The sequence below is a fragment of the Coffea eugenioides genome, chromosome 9 (assembly GCF_003713205.1).
Source record: "Coffea eugenioides isolate CCC68of chromosome 9, Ceug_1.0, whole genome shotgun sequence".
NCBI lineage: Eukaryota > Viridiplantae > Streptophyta > Magnoliopsida > Gentianales > Rubiaceae > Coffea > Coffea eugenioides.
Window position 1 is genome coordinate 24,464,659 of NC_040043.1, and position 20,330 is coordinate 24,484,988.

Genomic DNA, 20,330 nt, shown 5'->3' on the forward strand with positions numbered 1-20,330 from the left:
TGATGTTACCTTTCTGTTATTGATGTGAAATATCCTGATCTACTTGTTTATTTGGATGTGAGTTTACATTTTTTCCCCCTGATTACTTACTAAGCATATAGGTTACCCCATTCCATTTGTTTTCCTTAGCAAGGGACCGACTCGGGGATCGCTAGGGAAGGTGTTTAGACGTTTGGCTATAGAATTGTTGAGTTTGTACTTGTTATAAGTTGACTAGTAAGATGTATATAATTGTCGTGGTGGTTGTAGTTATCAGTTTTTCTACGGTTTACTTTCTGGTACTCGTGGTATGTATGACTTGATGTACTATGACTTGATGTACTAGTTTATTCAACTTTTGAAGCTATAACAGAGTACATAGAACTTACTTTTAGCGTGAAATCTATTTTCTCATGTTAAGTAGTGAGTCCTGGGTCGAGTTAGGCAGGTGTCCCGCCGATACCCTCGGGTTCGCCCTTGGGAAAAGTGGGGGCGTCACAGGTGGTATCAGAGCGCCTAGGTTAGAGGACTTGGGCAGTTGGGAAATGTATTATAAAACATATAAGTATTCAATTGTATTTAAGATGAATCGTATCTCTTGAGTTGAAATACCGGAAAACTGATTCGGTGATATTTTATGGTGTAGGTATGGAGACTGGCGGACCTAGCAGTACCGGTGGACCTAGTGGTGTCGGAGTACGTGCTACGAGTATAGGCGAGCCGGTGAATCGGGTGGTACGCCGACGAGTACTCAGATACCAGAGGAGGGTCGGGGAACCCTATAGGCTATATTCTCCCTTTGGCCAGATGAGTCGATCGTGTGAGTGTCGACATACGTATGGATACCCTGACGAGGTGGTTATGGCTATAGATGACGAGCGTCGTCACCTAGGCAGGACAGTCGACACTTTGAGGGCACAGTTGGATGAGGCCAGAGGGGTGAGTCATGCACAGGCCATGCGCCTGCGTGACCTCGAGATGGGGTTACGATTTAAGGAGAAGCTGACGCATACCCTTGGTCGTTAGCTCGAGGAGACCCACCTCCACCTCTTCGCTTTGAAGGGGCAGATGAGAGAGAGAGCCCGGGGTATTATGTTGGACTGTGAGGTTCTCTTAGATATGGCTGCCGAGGCGCTGCCTAAGGCTGGCGAAGTGGGGCCGATAGATGCGATAGACTTTATAGGCTCTGTAGGGGATTTCCGCTAGGGCCGTTCCTCTGAGTTGTTTTGTTGATTTGTTTTGGAGCCGGTGTACTCATGAACGAACATGTTTTATGCTGGCCGGATATTAGCTGCTATGTGAACTGATATGTGTATATTTTTGGCGTGACTTGTATATATATGTACATATTTTGATCTTTTGCTTATTTCGTGCAGTTTATAACTTTTCAACGCTTTGATCTCATACCATACTTTGTCCCAATTATAGAAGTTATAAAACAATCAAATGGAGACTCGTGGTGGGGATAGAGGATGAGGACAAGGAACCGAAGGGGTAACCAATGAAAATGCGAATACACAAGCCGAAACCCAAGTAGCTACAGCCACACAGCGAATGGCTGATTTATTAGAACGAATGGTCAATCAACAGGGTCAAGGCCAAGTACATCATCCTGGCAATCATGAGGGAGAGGACCGTGCCTTAGAACGGTTCCAGAAGTTTCTAACGCCAAAATTTTTGGGTGGACCTAACCCTGATATAGCGGAAAGTTGGTTAGATCGAATGTTAGATATATTCGCTACATTAGGATACCCGGAGGAACGGCAGATAGCTTTCGCCATTTTTCAATTTGAGGGAGCGGCTCGTGCCTGGTGGAATGTAATTCGAACTAAGTGGGATAGAGAGCAGATCCCATGGACATGGGTTAACTTCACTCGTGAGTTTAATGAGAAGTACTTACCGCCACTTGTTCAAGAAAGGCGAGAGGATGAGTTCATACACCTACGTCAAGGGACCATGAGTGTGGCGGAGTACGAGACGCAATTTGTATGGCCCAATGACAACCTAAGAGGGGGGGTGAATTAGGTTGATTAAAATCTTAATCAAATTTATGCAATTTTTACTTAATAAAATTTACCTTCTTTTCTAATAATGATCAATCAAGTAGATTAGAAGAAGAGAGCAATATTGATTCGAAAAACAAGTATAGATAAGCAATGAGAGTTTTATTAAACAAAAAGAATAAGATAGAATATCAAACCGATTGTCTACCAAGCTTTCCTCAAACTTGAAGACCAATCACTAGGTTGAGCAACTTCTCTTTGATGAAAGATGATCAACTAGATGTACAATGGAGGGAGCACTTCCTCCTTGCCCTAAGCCTCACTTAGTCAAGCTAAGAAGTTTTACAATCACTCAGATAACCCTAAACAAAGCTACACTAATGAAACTTTCAACCACAAGAGAAAAGCTCACAAGAAATTCACACCACTTGGAGAACAAATCTAGCTTTGGAGACTATTTTCTAGCTAAAATATCTCTTGAGATCTTGTAAACAAAGTGTGCAAAAGTCCTCTTCTGAATCAGAATCGTTTGTATTTAAAGGGAGCCAAAAATGGGCTTCATTAATACTTCCAACGGATAGAAGGCAGATGAAGAGTCAGCTAGCCGTTGGAGCTGTCGGACGTCCGACGTCTTAGTCATCGTCCGATCCCATCGTCCGAAAATCAGTCAAGTTGTTGTTCGGACGTCCGATGGTATTTTATCGTCCGAGCTTCTGTGTCCGAACGTCGTCCAGAGAGTTATCAAATCTTCGTGGAATTTTTAGGACGTCCGATGAGATTGATGTGCGTCCGAAGCATGCGTCCGATCCTTCAGGACGTCCGATGCTTCCTTACGAGCGTCCGACAGAGTCTTGGCAGAGAGTCATCAACATTTTGTGGAATTTTTAGGACGTCCGACACGTTCGATGTGCGTCCGAGGAGTACGTCCGATCTATCCGGACGTCCGATGCTTCCTCACGAGCGTCCGACAGAATCTTCTTCTTAATGATCTTCATCCTTTCGAACGTCCGACCAATTCCTTAGGACGTCCGACATGAGTGTCCTGTTTTTGCTTCTTCTTTTGGTTGATTTTCATTTCTTGACATATTCGTACCTGATTCTTTGATAGGCAAAAAACACTTATATTTGAAGAGAGTTAAATAAACATTTCAAAGTCCTTTGTGATCATCAAAACCAAGAATAACATTCTCCCCCTTTTTGATGATGACAAAACAAAGGTTTGAAATGAGATTTGATGATTGCAATAAAAACTCCCCCTTTCTCAATAGACAAGAACTCCCCCTTACTTAGTGAATCATAAAAAATTTTTGAAAAACTCCCCCTCACTTGGCTGCCCAACCGAATTAAACAATTATCCAAAATATGACAATTAAGCAGCCAACATCCAACATTTTACCAATTCAATCCATCAGCCAATCCAAATTTGATCAAATCATCAATCATCAATTCAATCCAGTCCTCTCCCCCTTTTTGTCATCACAAAAGGGCAATCAATCACATCCATCTCATCCACAAACATCATTCAAAAATACTTAAACATCCACACAATCATCCACAAAATTCATTACATCCACACAATCATCATTCAAAATACTTAAACATCTATCAAACAGTACCAAAAGAAACATAAACATAATCATAACCAAATGTTGAATTCATCTACATATCCATTGTTGAACACCACAAACACATGAAATAAACAAAATGCAAATGTCCTAAATGGTGAACTATGTGGATCCAGGTGTTCTTCGAGAGAGCTGATATTGGGAGAGGTCCTCCTCTTCAGTTTCTTCATCATCTGCAGCAGCCTCTTCAACTGGTGCCTTGCCTTTATCTGATGTGGAAGGGCCATGAGGAGTCACAGGAGTTGATGAACCAGGGTCTGGAATTGATGAGCTTGGATCAGTGGGGTGTGGTTCTTTGTCATGGGAAACTTCCTCAACCACAGGTGGGGGAAAAAGAAGGTTCTTTTTGTCTAGGAAGGCTGTTTGTTGCTCAGAGGACATGGTGAGCATTAGACCATGTTCTAGAAGAAGAACATGCTGTTTGAGTTCACGAAGGAGCTCAATCACTTCATCATTGGAGGAGGAAGCTGCTTTAGTGGCAGACTTCCTAGGATGAATGGGAGTGAGTGAAACAGATGAAGGATCATGTGCAATCTTAGACCTCTGTTCACTAGATGATGCCCCCTTATAAGCCCACAGATTATCTTTAAAAACAAGATTTTTCCTTTCAAAATATCCTTTGGTAAAGGCATAAGAAGATGCTTCTTTGGGACAAACACCTAGAATTGGAACTTTGTAAAACTCAAAAATCTTTTGAAGAAACTTTCCATAAGATAATTTTCTGCGAGAATCAGTGGCATAGCGAAGTAAAAACTTGCACATGACAAAACCAAAATCAATACGAATTTTTTCTCGAAAACAGTAAAAGAGATACAACTCCATTTTGTTTGCATCAGTTCTATGGCCATCAGTGGGTACAAGCAGGTTTGAAATGATTGAAAAGGCAATTAGATTCACAGGAGCAAGATCATTCAGTTTAGCATCAGCAGGGGAGGAAAAACTTCTTTTAAAATAAGTTAACATTTTAGCCCCATCAAAATGATTATCAGCAGTAGGGTGCTCTTCATAGGAAAAGAAATTTGCAATTTTATCCTTGCATCCAGGTTCAATAGTAGTTTTTAAAATATCATTCACAATTTCAGAATCAAAGACTAAGTCTACCCCATTAACCCTGGACATAATCTCAGTCTGATCAGTGCCTTTCCTAAGATTAGCAAAGAATTGATACAGCATTTCAGGGTAATAAACATTGGGCATAGAAACGAGATGTGACCATTTCTGGAAAGCAAATAGACTCAGAATGGATTCTAAACCTATGTGGCGAAATTCAGAAGAGTTTACAGTTCGTTGAGGGATGACACCTTTCTGGGATATCCAGGAGTGTTTGTCTTTTGCAGCATCATCAAAGAATGTAGGGAGTGTGGCTGATTTTGGAGGCGGTTGAGAAGAGGTTCCCTGTCCAGATTCAGGTTGAGAGGTGGGTTGTGGAGTAGGCCGTGACATTTGACCTTTTACGGCTCCTCTCTTGAAGCGTTTGGATGAACGTTTGACCGTAGGAAGATCCTCCTCCTCATCCCTGAGTGGATGCTTGCGTCCGGCAGTAACCTTTCCTCCTCTTAGATTCACCATTGTGCGAAATGTGTGGAATGAAGGATGCAAATGATGCACACAGTAGTAGGGAAGTGAATCGCACAGAAATTTTGGGACAAAAAGGCCTTGAACAAGATTTGACAGAGCGGTTATGAGAAAGTAGGGTTTTGAGGGAAATTTGGGAATTTACGAATTGTTAAGCGATTCGGTGAAATGATCAGGAGAAATGAATCGCAATCAACCAGGAAAAGTTTTGTTTGAGTCAATTTGGGAATGAGAGCTTCAGAATGATACGAATTTGAGAGTGAGAAATGAGAGAGTTGCCGTCCGAGAGGAAATAGAAGAAAAAGAGTTTGAAGCAAATGAGGGAGAAAGTTATTTTAAAAAGTGAGTCGTTGCACTGTCGGACGGCCGAACGAAGTCGTGTGTCCGACAGCTTCGTCCGAACAGGTGTATTCTGGAAAAAAATAGCTGAAGAACATTATCGGACGTCCGTTCATCTTATTTCGGACGTCCGAAGACTTTGAGAAATTTTAAGATGATTTTTCGATTATTCCTAATTTTGATCTTAGATGAATGAACTGATCTAATGGCAAAGCTTTGGTAAAAATATCAGCAAATTGATCTTTAGAACAAACATAATTTACACAAATTTCACCTTTTTGAACAAGATCTCGAATAAAGTGGTGCTTTATATCTATATGCTTTGTCCTAGAATGTTGAATTGGATTTTTGGTCAAATTAATAGCACTAGTATTATCACAGAATATAGGCATGCAGTCATATAACAATCCAAAATCATTCAAGGTATGCTTCATCCATAAAAGTTGAGCACAACATGCACTAGCAGCAATATATTCCGCTTCGGTTGTAGACAGAGATATTGCATTTTGCTTTTTGCTAAACCAAGAAACTAAGCAATTACCAAGAAAGTGACAAGTTCCACTAGTACTTTTTCTGTCCACACGACAACCACCAAAATCCGCATCCGAATATCCATATAAAGCAAATTCACAAGATCTAGCATACCAAAGACCATAGTCCAATGTACCTTTCAAATACCTAAAAATTCTTTTAACAGCATTTAAATGTGATTCTTTTGGACAAGATTGAAATCTAGCACACAAGCAAACAGCAAACATAATATCAGGTCTGCTTGCGGTTAAATAGAGTAAGCTTCCGATCATACCTCTATAGTGCTTTTCATCCACATGATTACCTTCTTCATCTTTGTCAAGTTTTGTAGAAGTGCACATTGGAGTTCCAACTTGCTTTGAGTCCTCCATGCCAAACCTTTTCAGCAATTCCTTGGTATATTTTGCTTGATTTATAAAAATTCCCTCAAGGGCTTGATGTATTTGAAGACCAAGGAAGAAATTTAATTCTCCCATCATACTCATTTCAAATTCACTTTGCATAGTGGTGGAAAAATCCTTGCATAGATACTCATTAGTAGCACCAAAAATAATATCATCAACATATATTTGCACAATAAGAAGGTCATTTAACACTTGCTTAGTAAAAAGTGTGGTGTCCACAATACCTCTTTTGAAACCATTTTCAATCAAGAAACCACTTAATCTCTCATACCAAGCTCTTGGAGCCTGTTTTAAACCATATAATGCTTTAGATAGTTTAAACAAATGACTTGGAAATTTTGTATTTTCAAAACTGGGGGGTTGATCCACATATACTTCTTGATCAATAAAACCATTTAAAAAGGCACTTTTCACATCCATTTGAAACAATTTGAAACCTTTGAAACAAGCAAAAGCAAGAAGCATTCTAATAGATTCTAATCTCGCTACGGGAGCAAATGTTTCATCAAAATCAATTCCTTCTTCTTGTGCATATCCTTTAGCAACTAATCTGTCTTTATTTCTTACAACAACACCTTTATCATCCAATTTATTTCTGAATATCCACTTTGTGCCAATGATAGGTTGATTTTGAGGTCTATCAACAAGTGCCTTTGGAACTTTGTGCCAATGATAGGTTTATTTCTTATAACTTTGTGCCTTTGGAATCAATGCATTTGGACCTGTGTAGACTGAGTTGGACGAATTACAGCATTGTGTGATTTGGGAACCTGCAATTACGGTTCTGGGTTGGTTTTCTGCATTTTTGACCTAGTTGTGCTAGGATTTGGACTGAGTGGCCTTCTACATTGTTGTAGCCCTGTCTTTTAGCTTCGAGATGGTGGGTCTTACACCCTCATCCGATAAGCGTAGCGCATTGTGTGCCATTACCGCATTAGGAGGCCAAAACTGTTTTTGGTGTTGGGACAAATGAGTTCCATTTCCTGATTTTCTGGTTTGCTTATATGTCTATATATGCATATGAAACCCTATTGGGGTTATGTTTGGCTTGGCTTTATGACGCGTTATCGAGTCTCATTGTACTTGTTTGTATGTTTTAAGGCTTACTTTTATTCCGGTCATTTCCTAGTTAACTTTTACTTTGGGCCTAGTGAATGGCTTTTGGAAATGAGGTGAATTTTGTGTGAGATGTTGGGACTGATTCGAGGAAATAATGAAGCCTTAATGGCTGGAAAAGTAAGAAATTTAGGGGAAGTGCTGCCCGATTTTCTAGGCCGTTTGGTTCTTTTAAGTTGGATTTGCCTTTTGGTAGAAATAAAAGGGCTTTTGGGTTATTGAACCTAGGTCTTTATGCTATCTTTTGTTCCCAAAAATCATGTTTTGTACCCTTGCATTAGTAATTATTTGGCGAGGCATACGACTAGTAGTCGAGCCTCATGTGCATTGTGTTTACTCGATTACGGATGTGATACCTTCAATTGGTTTATTTTGGTTATTTTAGGGTTTCTTGGCGATTAAGGCCAATCTGAAGTAAAAACTTTTGAAGTTGAGCCGGTGAGTGTACCACTCCCCTCCATTGCTGTCTAACTTGATTTCTGCTCTGCAATCTGTTAAATTTGTTTGAGACGAGGGTGTACTTTATCACACTCGTTCTTCTATCTGTTCATATGCCAATTTTGAGTGCCTATCTGAATCTGCCGTCTGAATCTGCTATCTGAATCTGCTATTTTGTATCTGTATCTGAATCCGTTATCTGTGTCTGCATCTGTTCGGATTTCTATGACCTATGAGCTCAATCCTGTGGCTAAGTTATTCGAGTCGGGCCGGCAAGGGCCTGGACGATTAGATAACGAACCACGGTAGTCTGTTCGGGGATTTTTGGGTATTGAGACCCTTGATTCCGGTATACTCGAGTATTACCATTTCTGTTCGGTTACGGTGAGCGGGCCCGGTAAAGGGGTGTTTGGTGGACGGAATTCGGTGTAAAGAGGGGTCTACGGACGTTTTGGTTCTATATACGTTGACGGAGAGTCAACCGGTTTGGATCAAGTACTGCGCTGGAAATTTGGCTCCTGAGAGCCACCCGTATCCTTCTGTTTTGAATCATTGGTTCCTTTGCTTTACATCTGGCATGTGTATCTGATTTGTTAAATGTGAAATGCCATGATTTTTCTGCTATATGTTTGGTACCTCATTGAGCGCAAGCTCACCCCTTTCTGTTCCTTTTTGTTTTCCTTACAGGAAAATAAACCCTTTTGGTCTGGATTTGACAAATGGCTGCCAAATTGAGCTAGTTGAACATATCTTTTGTATAGCTCATGTATTAAAACCCTAAGTGTACTTTTGGGGCGTTTTCTCTTTTGATTTGGCAAACCGTGTATATGTATTAACTTTTGAAAACTTTTGTATGTCATTTTGGATTGAAATTTTGGATTGTAATCGCTAAAGTTCAGATGTGAATGTTTGCGTGTTCTTTCGGTTGGGTTCTGACGGGTCGGTTACTATCATGGCCGACTCCGGATTTCCTTTTTCTTATTTTGGGTTTTTTTTCCATTGGGTAAAATACAAGAAACTCCCTTGTGGTTTCGCGAGAAGGCACCTTACCCCCTATCATTTAGAAATCTTCACATAAACACCCTAAACTTCATAACTAAAGTGAAAATTGACTTGTAACCGGACATCTAACGTAGTGACGATCGGTATTCACAATATCCTTCAAAAGAGGAAAAAACAAAAAAAAAGAGTCATACTTTCATCTCAACTCAATGCGTGGACTAGTTTTATTGGCTGGAATAAATGCAACTGATATCCTTGAAATTTTCGACTCAATACGTGCAGCAGCTTTAATAGAGCTAGTTTAGTTCCTGCCAAACCTTATCTTGGTTCTGATCCTGATTCAATCTTCTCCCTAAAGGTTGCCTTCGAGCCTCTACTTCTGAGTCCGGTAGTTCACCTTGTGAGAGGATTCGGCAGTAGTAGAAGAAGAGTAGCTGTAGCTACGGGACTCCGTCTCCAAGCGTGGAGAACAAATGCCATATATTGAGTTGAGATATATGGTTCTTGGTTGCTGAAATATTAGTTGTCACTGCTAAAATCGTGACACAAGATGTTGAGGTAAGGTATATTTAGATTAGTAGTCAATAAAGAAAGCAGCAGCACACGTTGGCTGCTTTGTTATATACTACTACTACTTGTTAATCACACCAGGAGCGGATCAAGTCATTGTCTCTCTGACTTTAATCCTTCTTCAAGTGCAACCAGCATCTGAGAAGATCCAACTTTTGCGAAATTGATCTTCAATCTCTTTCTGTGGTGTTGTTTTCCATGGAAGTGCGCAAATCAACCATACAAGCCGAAGTCCAAAAGAAACGAACCCAAATGACGAAGGATATAGGGAACGCGCTTTTACTTTTACTGTGTTGATTGTCTAAACTGGACAAAGAGATTTTCTGTTCTACCATGGCATTGTCGGAAAAAAACCCCGCTAAAGGAAGAGTTACCATGAAAAAACTGTAGCAAAACCAAAACCATTATCAGTGAGTCCGTGGTATGGTCCAGACAGAGTTCTATACTTAGGCCCCTTTTCCAGCTCACCGCCATCTTACCTCACCGGAGAATTCCTGGTGATTACGGGTGGGATACAGCCAGCCTCTCAGCTGATCCCGAGACATTTGCCAAGAACCGTGAGCTAGAAGTTATTCATTCAGGATGGGCTATACTTGGAGCTCTTGGTTGTGTTTTTCCTGAGGAGAAACACAACCAGTTGTGTTTTTACTTGGAGCACTTGCTTCTCCAAACTTCAGTGAAGGTGGGCTTGATTATTTAGGTTACCCAAGCTTAATTCATGCACAGAGTATTTTAGCCATCTGGGTTTCACAAGTCGGCTTAATGGGGGCTGCGGAGGGCTACAGAATTGCCGGAGGACCACTTGGGAGGTGACTGATCCTATTTATCCTGAAGGGAGCTTTGGTCCTCTTGGATTGGCAGATGATCCTAAGGCTTTTGCTGAGCTTAAAGTCAAGGAAATCAAGAATGGTAGGTTGGCTATGTTTTCCATGTTTGGTTTCTTTGTTCAAGCTATTGTAACTGGAAAAGGACCTTTGGAGAACCTAGCTGATCACCTTGCTGATCCATGAAAGTGGTTGAAAGTTGATATCTAGAATATAAAGTTAGACGAGGGTATTCGACTTGCTACCGGTAACTCAGCCGGTTTAAAAGGTAATTTCCACTTTAGTTATGAAATTTAGGATGTTTATGTGGAGGTTTTTAAACAATAGGGGGGTAAGGTGTATTTTCGCGAAATCACAAGGGGGTTCCTTGTATTTTACCCTTTTCCATTTTGACTTGTTTACTCTCGTTTGTAAGTTCCGGATCGCAATAGATAGTTCTAGTCTGCATCGTTAGTCCTGGCGAGAGCTGGGCAGGCAGCCCGCTAACCCCTTTGGTTCGCCTTAGGGGAAAGTAGGGCTGTTACAGTTAAACCTCTTACCTTTGAACACAACATTATATTTGGAATCAAGCACAATGCATTCATGCTTTTTAAACAACACATTCAGGTCTTTATCACACAATTGACTAACACTAAGCAAGTTATAACCTAAATTATCAACTAAGAGCACATTATGAACAAAAGTTTCACCATCCTTACCAACATCACCTATTCCAATTGTCTTAGCTTTCACATCATCACCGAATGTCACCTTTCCACTTGATTTTGATTTTAACTTTATGAACAAAGAGGGATCACCGGTCATATGCCTTGAGCAGCCGCTATCAATAAACCATTTGGACTTGTTTGAGCCTTTTTCCTGAAAAGAGAAAATGTTTGGTACCCTTTTTAATTTTTGGGTCCACAATAGTTAGCATTGTATCTCACTAACCACATGCATTTCATCCCTCTGTTCAGATTTCTTTTCACATAGCAATCTCCTTTCAAATGCCCTTTTTGACAACAAAAATCACACATAATGGAAGAGTCCTTAACATGTACTGGTTTGACATATCTCAATCCATTTCTTCTATATGTAGTGAAACCATGTGCATTTTTGTTGCGTGCTAATGTTCTTTGATGAGCAGTAAGAAAGGTAGATGACATGTTCTTTTTGAGAAAATCTTGTTTTCTTGCTTTCAAAGTGTCATCCAAGTTGTCCATTCTTTTTTTCAAATCACCATGTCTTTCCTTCAGCATTCTACAAATATTTGTCTTTCTATCAAGCTCATTTTGAACATTAAATCCGGCTCTTACAAGACAATCATTGTCAGTCTTTAGTTGCTTATTTTGTTGAAGAAGACTTGTATTTTCATGAATGAGAAAAGTAATTTTCTGTTTTAGCTGCTTGTTTTTATCATAAGATTCCTTCAAGGCATTATGCAGTTTTTCAACAAAGGATTCAAGATCATCATCTTCTTCATCATCACTTTCAGATTGAGAGTGTATGGAAGTTACCTCATTATCTCCAATAGCCATGAAGGCCATTTGAGCTGATTCTTCCTCTTCTTCAACTTCCCCTTCAGAGTTGCATTCATTCCAAGTAATCTGGAAGTTGTTGAATCTTGGCTTTCGATCAGCTTTCCCATCTTTCATTTTCTTCATGGGGCATTCGTTTGCATAGTGTCCAGGCTGTCCACATTCATAGCATTTGTCCACTAGCTTCTTGTTGAATTCTTGTTTTCCTTTGTTCCTTGCATTTGATGAATAATTTTGAAATTGATTGCTAGGTCCTCCCCTTCTAAACTTCCTTTTATTCAGGATTCTCTTGAAGCCCCTTGTGATGAGAGCAAGATCATTATCATCACCATCCGAGTCTTCATCATCCAAGTGAGCTGGATCATCTTCACCTTGAGTAGTCTTTAGAGCAATGTTTCTCTTTGCTCTAGCATCCTCTTCCTCCTGCACTTTAGATTTCAACTTCAACTCATAAGAGGTTAGTGAGTTAATGAGAGATTCAATAGGCACTGAATTTAAATCCTTAGCCTCCTCTATTGCAGTCACTTTATTTTCCCATTCTTTGCTCAATGCATTGAGAATTTTCCTGTTCTTCTCTCCCAAGGTGTACTCTTTGCCCAACACCTCGAGATCTTTGATCAAGTCATTGAACCTGCAATACATTTTGTCAATATCCTCAAGAGGTTCAATTTTAAATGATTCATACTTTGTGACCAAGATAGCCTTTTTCTGTTCTCTCACATTGTCACCACCCTCATGGATTTCTCTTAGCTTATCCCACATTTCTTTGGCCGATTTACAGCCTTTTACTCTAATTGATTCATTTGAATCTAAGGCACTATACAGAACATTCATGGCTTTGGCATTCAGTGTGAGATTAGTCCTATCTTGAGCATTCATTTCAGCTCTTCTTTTTGGCCGAAGCAACCCTGTATCTGCATCAAGAAAGTTAGCTTCATGCGGTCCTTCACTCACAATAAACCATAGCTCAATATCAATAGATTGCAAAAAGATAATCATCCTTTCTTTCCAGCTAACATAATTGGAGCCACTGAACATGGGAGGCCTAGTAACAGATTGCCCCTCAACAAACATAGCATGACTGGTTGTCATCTTTACTCCAAGCCGTTAGAGCTTAATCTCTAGGAGACCAAGCTCTGATACCAATTGTAAGGCCCAAAGACAACCTAAGAGGGGGGGTGAATTAGGTTGATTAAAATCTTAATCAAATTTATGCAATTTTTGCTTAATAAAATTTACCTTCTTTTCTAATAATGATCAATCAAGTAGATTAGAAGAAGAGAGCAATATTGATTCGAAAAACAAGTATAGATAAGCAATGAGAGTTTTATTAAACAAAAAGAATAAGATAGAATATCAAACCGATTGTCTACCAAGCTTTCCTCAAACTTGAAGACCAATCACTAGGTTGAGCAACTTCTCTTTGATGAAAGATGATCAACTAGATGTACAATGGAGGGAGCACTTCCTCCTTGCCCTAAGCCTCACTTAGTCAAGCTAAGAAGTTTTACAATCACTCAGATAACCCTCAACAAAGCTACACTAATGAAACTTTCAACCACAAGAGAAAAGCTCACAAGAAATTCACACCACTTGGAGAACAAATCTAGCTTTGGAGACTATTTTCTAGCTAAAATATCTCTTGAGATCTTGTAAACAAAGTGTGCAAAAGTCCTCTTCTGAATCAGAATCGTTTGTATTTAAAGGGAGCCAAAAATAGGCGTCATTAATACTTCCAACGGATAGAAGGTAGATGAAGAGTCAGCTAGCCGTTGGAGCTGTCGGACGTCCGACGTCTTAGTCATCGTCCGATCCCATCGTCCGAAAATCAGTCAAGTTGTTGTTCGGACGTCCGATGGTATTTTATCGTCCGAGCTTCTGTGTCCGAACGTCGTCCAGAGAGTTATCAAATCTTCGTGGAATTTTTAGGACGTCCGATGAGATTGATGTGCGTCCGAAGCATGCGTCCGATCCTTCAGGACGTCCGATGCTTCCTTACGAGCGTCCGACAGAGTCTTGGCAGAGAGTCATCAACATTTTGTGGAATTTTTAGGACGTCCGACACGTTCGATGTGCGTCCGAGGAGTACGTCCGATCTATCCGGACGTCCGATGCTTCCTCACGAGCGTCCGACAGAATCTTCTTCTTAATGATCTTCATCCTTTCGGACGTCCGACCAATTCCTTAGGACGTCCGACATGAGTGTCCTGTTTTTGCTTCTTCTTTTGGTTGATTTTCATTTCTTGACATATTCGTACCTGATTCTTTGATAGGCAAAAAACACTTATATTTGAAGAGAGTTAAATAAACATTTCAAAGTCCTTTGTGATCATCAAAACCAAGAATAACACAATTTACCAAACTCTCTCGTTTTGCTCCAGAGTTAGTGCTGACAGACCAAAGGAGAATTCGTCGGTTTGTCCAGGGTTTGAATGTGGAGATTCAAGAGGCACTGGCAGCTGCTCAATTGGAGACTTATAGTCAAGCGATTGAAAAGGCACAAAGAATTGAAAGTACTAAGAGTCAAGTAAAGGCCTTTCATGATAAGAAAAGAAGACAGCCGGATACAAGTAGTTATAGTGATGGACAAAGCTCGAGGAGCGAGCCACCATCTAAGATGAGCCGAGGAATAGGTGGTCCACGATTCACAGGGATCCCAAATCAAGGAAATGTTGAGAAAAGTCAGGTAGGGAGAGAGACCCAAGGGGGTACCTCACGAGGAGGTCCGACATCAGGACCTAGAATGGCATGTGGATTTTGTGGGGCTGCTAACCACATGGAAGATAATTGTTGGAAGAAAGGACAAGTTTGGAAATGCTATCGATGTGGTAGTGCTGAGCACATGATTGCTCAGTGCCCTCACCTGCCAAAAGAAGGAGATTTGCCAAGGGCAGAAGGGAACACGTCTGTGATACCCCAACTTTTAGGATACTATTGTTGTTTAGTCTCCAAAAAAAAATAATATTATGCTTCCTTTAGTTTATTTTTATTTTAAGACATTGTTTTGTTTTAAATTCTAGAAATCCTAGAGTCTAATTAAAACCCTAGTTCCACTTGTGACTGACCGTTTTCTCAAATTTCTCATATTTTAACCGAAACCCTAAATTCAATTTATGGAATTGTAAAACCCCTCACGTTTTCCTTAAAAATGCCCTTTTATTTGGAAATTATTCATTTATAATAGCCCTACTACTCAATCACCCCACAATAAGTGTAAATGAACCTAGAAAGTAGGGTGTCACTTTTCGTTTTCAAGTTAGAGCGAATTAGGATTTTTACGTCTATCCGTAGTGTGACTATCCGGTACAGAGTGGGGATCAAATTTGGTGATTTAGAGTGAGTTTTAGATGATATTAAGAGTGTGATTAGAAGTGATAATAATAAGTTAGTGAATTATAAGTTAAAACCCTAGTATACGCGATTTAAGGAAAATCGGCTCGAACCGACGGGTATCGATCACTACCGATTGAACCCACCACTTGACCACCACTTCCCTACCACCACATAAATATCTTCTCCATCCTCAGCCTTATAACCAAAACATGTGGCCCAAAATGCAAGGAAAAGAAAGAGAAACTTGGATGGCTTTGGTGGTGACAAGTGTCACCCATCTATGGTTTCTTGCCAAACCTTTTGTGTTGCCTTCTTATCACCATATTTATCTCTAAAAACAACTCCAAAAGCTCTTCATTTCTGCACCATAACAGCCAAGAGGGAGAGAGAGGAGAGCAAGAGAGAACAACCTCACTTCATCTTGAGTTTGAAGCATTTGAGTGGGAAAAGAAAAAAAAAACAGGATTTTAAACCGGTTAAATCCTTCTTTGAGTACTTGGATAGCTTGGTGGGCGAAAAGATCACAAGAAGAGGTGGTGGATAATTCTTGGAAGCATCTTTGAGAGGTATATGGGCTGACCTTCACATTTACTTCCTTTAGTTTAGTCTAAGTTGAGTAATACCTTGTAAACTTGCTTGTGATGTTTAGTTCATGTGATTTTGGGTGATTGTAGTGATCACAATGAGTTAGGGTTTGAATGATTTTCTACCTATACTTGCTGTATGGATAGAATATGTTGTATCTGAGCTTATATAAGAGGTTGTGGTGGTGATTGAAGCAAGAAATGAAGAAAGTTTCCTTTGAAACCGTAAAATTTCAGATTTCTGGAAATCTTAGCTTCAGTTCTGTCCGGTTCTATTTCATCATGCTAGAAGCCGAAATAGGCTTAGCACAAAACATAAAAGTTGTAGAGAATGACATTTTATGGATGTCTACAAAATTTCATCTCAATCGGAGTAACGTAACCTGTGAAAAGATTGAAATACCCCTGCTGCCTTGTTTCTGTCTGAAACTGATAATCAGCTTCTGTAATTGGTTAGTTTGACCAGGAATACTACTGATTTGGTTCTCAATGTCTTCTTAAGAATTATATCCTTGTATCTTATCTTTCAAATGGCTTTGGAATTACCTGAATCGGAGTTGCTTGTGCTGAGATATGATTGAATGAATCAGGACTGCTAGTTGAATGTCACAGTGAGCTTCGAAATGGAAAATCTGGGGTTGTTTTGGTAACTTTGACCTAGTTAGAATGAGAACTGGACTAAGTAGTCTTCACCAAAGTTGTAGCCCTTTGTCTTAACTTCGAAACAGTATAAGTTTCACCTCAATCCAATAAGCATAGCCTCGGTTGTGTCCGTTACGCAAAAACACGTCAAATCTGCCTTTTGTTTCCTAACTTAAACTTCATTTCCGCACTTGTTGTTAGCCTGATTTTGTACTTGTATTACCTTGAGTGTAACGACCCCACCTCCCCCTAAGACGTACCAGAGGGTTCGGCGGGCCGCCTGCCCAGCTCTCGCCGGGACTCAGTCGTTCGCTACAGTCCTCAATTAAAAATTGAAATAAATCACAAGAATAAATAGGGCATTGATTCAAACTTAAAACGGAACTTATATACATTGCCAACCCAAAAGAGAATATGAACATCAAATATACAAGGGTTCTCAATCCTTCATACGTCCAGCCCGTGCCAAGCACTAGGCGAGAACCACTACAAAAGAAACAAAAGAAACAAAACTAGATTGGCTAGTCTATCTCAAGCTCACGTCCTCGCTCGCCTTTCCCTGTAAGGAAAACAAAACTAAAGGGATGAGCTAAAAGCCCAGTGAGGTTCCGAACACATAATCAGATAATCAATCCAATACATTAAACATGGAGTATCAATAATTCAAGAAACATTTACAATGGAAAGCGATAGTAACACATTCATTAAAAGGATACGGCTCACAAGGAGCAATTCGTTATTTCGTTCATTCGTTCTCCTGACATTTCCCCTTATTCCTCCAATCATTAGGAACTGTATTTTTCGTTTATCAATAACCCTCGTTCGATCGTTCGTTCATTCATTCATTCATTCACCCCCGTCCTGGCCGTTGGCCAGTCTCCACCAACCTACAGGGTAATACTCGAGTATACCAAACGTTCACCCAAGTCCCTAATCGCCCGACCGAGTCCGCTTCTGGCTCGAGACGACCGGTAACAAGGGGCAATGGCTAGTTTAGCCCAAAAGGCTTACATTCATGCGCAAGTAACATTTCAATCATTAAATCCTTGAAAATTGCACAGTTATTTAGGTCGAGTGCGATAAAGTACACACTCGCCTAGGAAGCTCGTTTGGAAATCATTAAAAGCACTTAACACATTAGCAAATGATAACAACAAGCCATAGAATCAAATAAGGAACACTCACCTAGAAATGCAAAATATCGTGCAAAATATCCTTCCGGATATTACCCTTAATCACCAATGAAACCTAAGGTTGAACAAGAGAACATATTACAGTTTATCGAGCAAAACATTTAAGGGAAACAAAGAAACCCGACTAATTAAGAGTAACACGTGTAAAGATGACTTTCAAGTAAGAAGAGGGTTGTTTGAACCCAAGGATGAAAAATCATGTTTTAAAATGGAAAACCGGTCATGGTATTGGCCAAACAAAAGCATACAAGTTCAAATAGAAACCTAGCCATCGGGCGAAAATTTGGGCAGCACGCCCTTTGTGTTTACCTAATTTTCCAGCCATTTTGGCTTCATTATTTTTCCTCAACCACAACCCAACATCACACATAAGCAATTCAAGTCAAGAGCCGTTCCATAGGCTCACAATATCATAAGAATAAGAAATACAGTAATAACAAGTGCAGAAATTCAATTTAGCAAAAGACAGATTTGACGTGCGAATGCGGAAATAACATATCCGAGGCTAAGCTTATCGGATTGAGGCGAAACCTATTCCATTTCGAAGCTAAGACTCAGGGCTACAATGTTCATGAAGGTCACTTAGTCCAGTTTCTAATGTAACTTGGTCAAATCCTTGAATTGCTAAACCAGAAACCAATTCGTCGGCTGCTTAATCGCAGAACACTGTAATGGTCATAACTCAGTGTACAAAAATCCAATTCAGGTGTTCTTAGAGGAATTTTAAAGCTACTTCAGAACACTACAACTTTCATGTTTTGGCCCAGAGCTAAATCAGAATGGATCCTGGTCAAAAAACGTGATAAACTGGACTTAACTGGTGAAACGGACTGCTGGGAAATACTTAGAACAGTAAGGGTATTTTGGACTTTTCACGTCCCACGTTGCTCCGATTGAGCTGAAATTTTGTAGGCACCTATAAAATGCCATTCTCTACAACTTTTATTCTTTGAGCTAAGGCCAATTCGGCCTCTAACACACAGATACAAATTCGGACAGAATGTTGGGAAAATTTTCCAGATTCTGGAATTTTGAGTTTCTAGTGCAACTTTCCTTAATTTCTTGGTCTAATCACTACCACAACACCCTATAAAACTTCAATTGCAACATATAAGCATCTTACAACAATTTGGGCAGAATTTCCACAAGCCCTAGTTCATCAAATAAATTGGGGAAAACTTCTAAAACATGCTAATCATCCATGATTCCACCACAAAATCAAACTACTAAGCTTAATTTAACAAAATTGAAAGCAAAACTTAGAGAGATAAACTCTCTTACCTTGAATAAAGGTCACTACAAGTAGCCCAAGCTTTCTCCTTCAAAAAACTCACCACAACTCACTCAATAAACACTCAAGGGTGCCTTTAATCGGTTTAGTTCCTTTGTTTCCTCACTTTGTGACTTGATTCAAGAAGAAATGGAGAAGCTTTTCTCTTGTTTTTGCTCTCTCTCTCTCACGGCTCTTCAGCAAAAATAATGAGGAAGAATGGTGCAATTTTGGGGATAAGAAGGTTGGACAATGTCTTGGTCAATGGCCTCTAATGGTGTGACACTTGTCACAACCCTTACCAAGCAAAATTTCCTTTTCTTTTCTTGTATTTTCAGCCTCTAATTTCGGTCAAGCTTAGCTGGAATTTAGGAGATATTTTGCTCAAATATCAATAAGCTTGTATGGTAAGAAAGTGGTGGTCAAGTGGTGCGTTCAACCGGTAGTGCGCGGGACCCGCCGGATCGCGCCGTTTTTCTTAAAAACTCACGTACTAGGGTTTTTTCTTCCCATTCACTAACCTTATATCATTGCCACTAGTCACATATTATTTCTCACTTAAAAGTCACTTTTAATCCCCAAATTAATTCTTACTCTGTACCGAAAATTCATCCGGCGAAAAATCGCGAAAACCCTAATTTCGCTCCAAACTTGAAACCGAAGCGTAAAACCCTATTTTCTAGGTTTATCTACACTTAATGTGAAATATTTGGGTAGTGGCCTTTGATAAATAATAATTTTCAAATAAAAGGGTATTTTTTAGAAAAATACAAGAAATTTGCGAGTCCTCACATTGAGCCTATGGAATGGCAAATGAAATAAGATTATGTTGTGTGTAACTTTGGGTTGATTAAGGAAAAGAATGAAGCCATAAATGGCTGGAAAATTAGGTAAATACAAAAGGCGTGCTGCCCAAATTTACGCTCGAGGGCTAGGTAAACATATTTGTAACTTGAGTAAGGGTTAAGAGCAATTACCACTTGAACCATCTAGGATATTTACACCTTCTTTTATCGAGGTATATAAGATAGAACTTGGCCGACCTTGTACCCTTGGAAAAATAAAATTTATGACTAATAGATATACTTTTCTCCATTTCGTCGACCCAAATGGTATTTCAAGGTATAATTGTTTCCAAGTTTCAAAGTCTTAAGAGCGAGCATGAATTTCTTACAATTTGATAAGTATCTTGAATACTACTTAAACGAGTTGCATTTACTTGATTTCTTGAAGCGGAACTCCTATGTTTCGAACTCTAGAATGTTTTACATTCATAAATGATATTTTATCGCAAGTTTGGACTCCAACCAATGAGTTGGACCTGAAACTTGTTTTTGAGAGTTACTAGACTTTTGGTGAGTGCTGTCAAATATCTGGTTGAACTG

General features: G+C 39.7%; 1 pseudogene; it reads left to right on the forward strand.

Annotated features, from left to right (window-relative positions):
• Window positions 1-627: 627 nt before the first annotated feature.
• Window positions 628-10,592, forward strand: LOC113782380 (annotated as a pseudogene).
• Window positions 10,593-20,330: the final 9,738 nt, after the last annotated feature.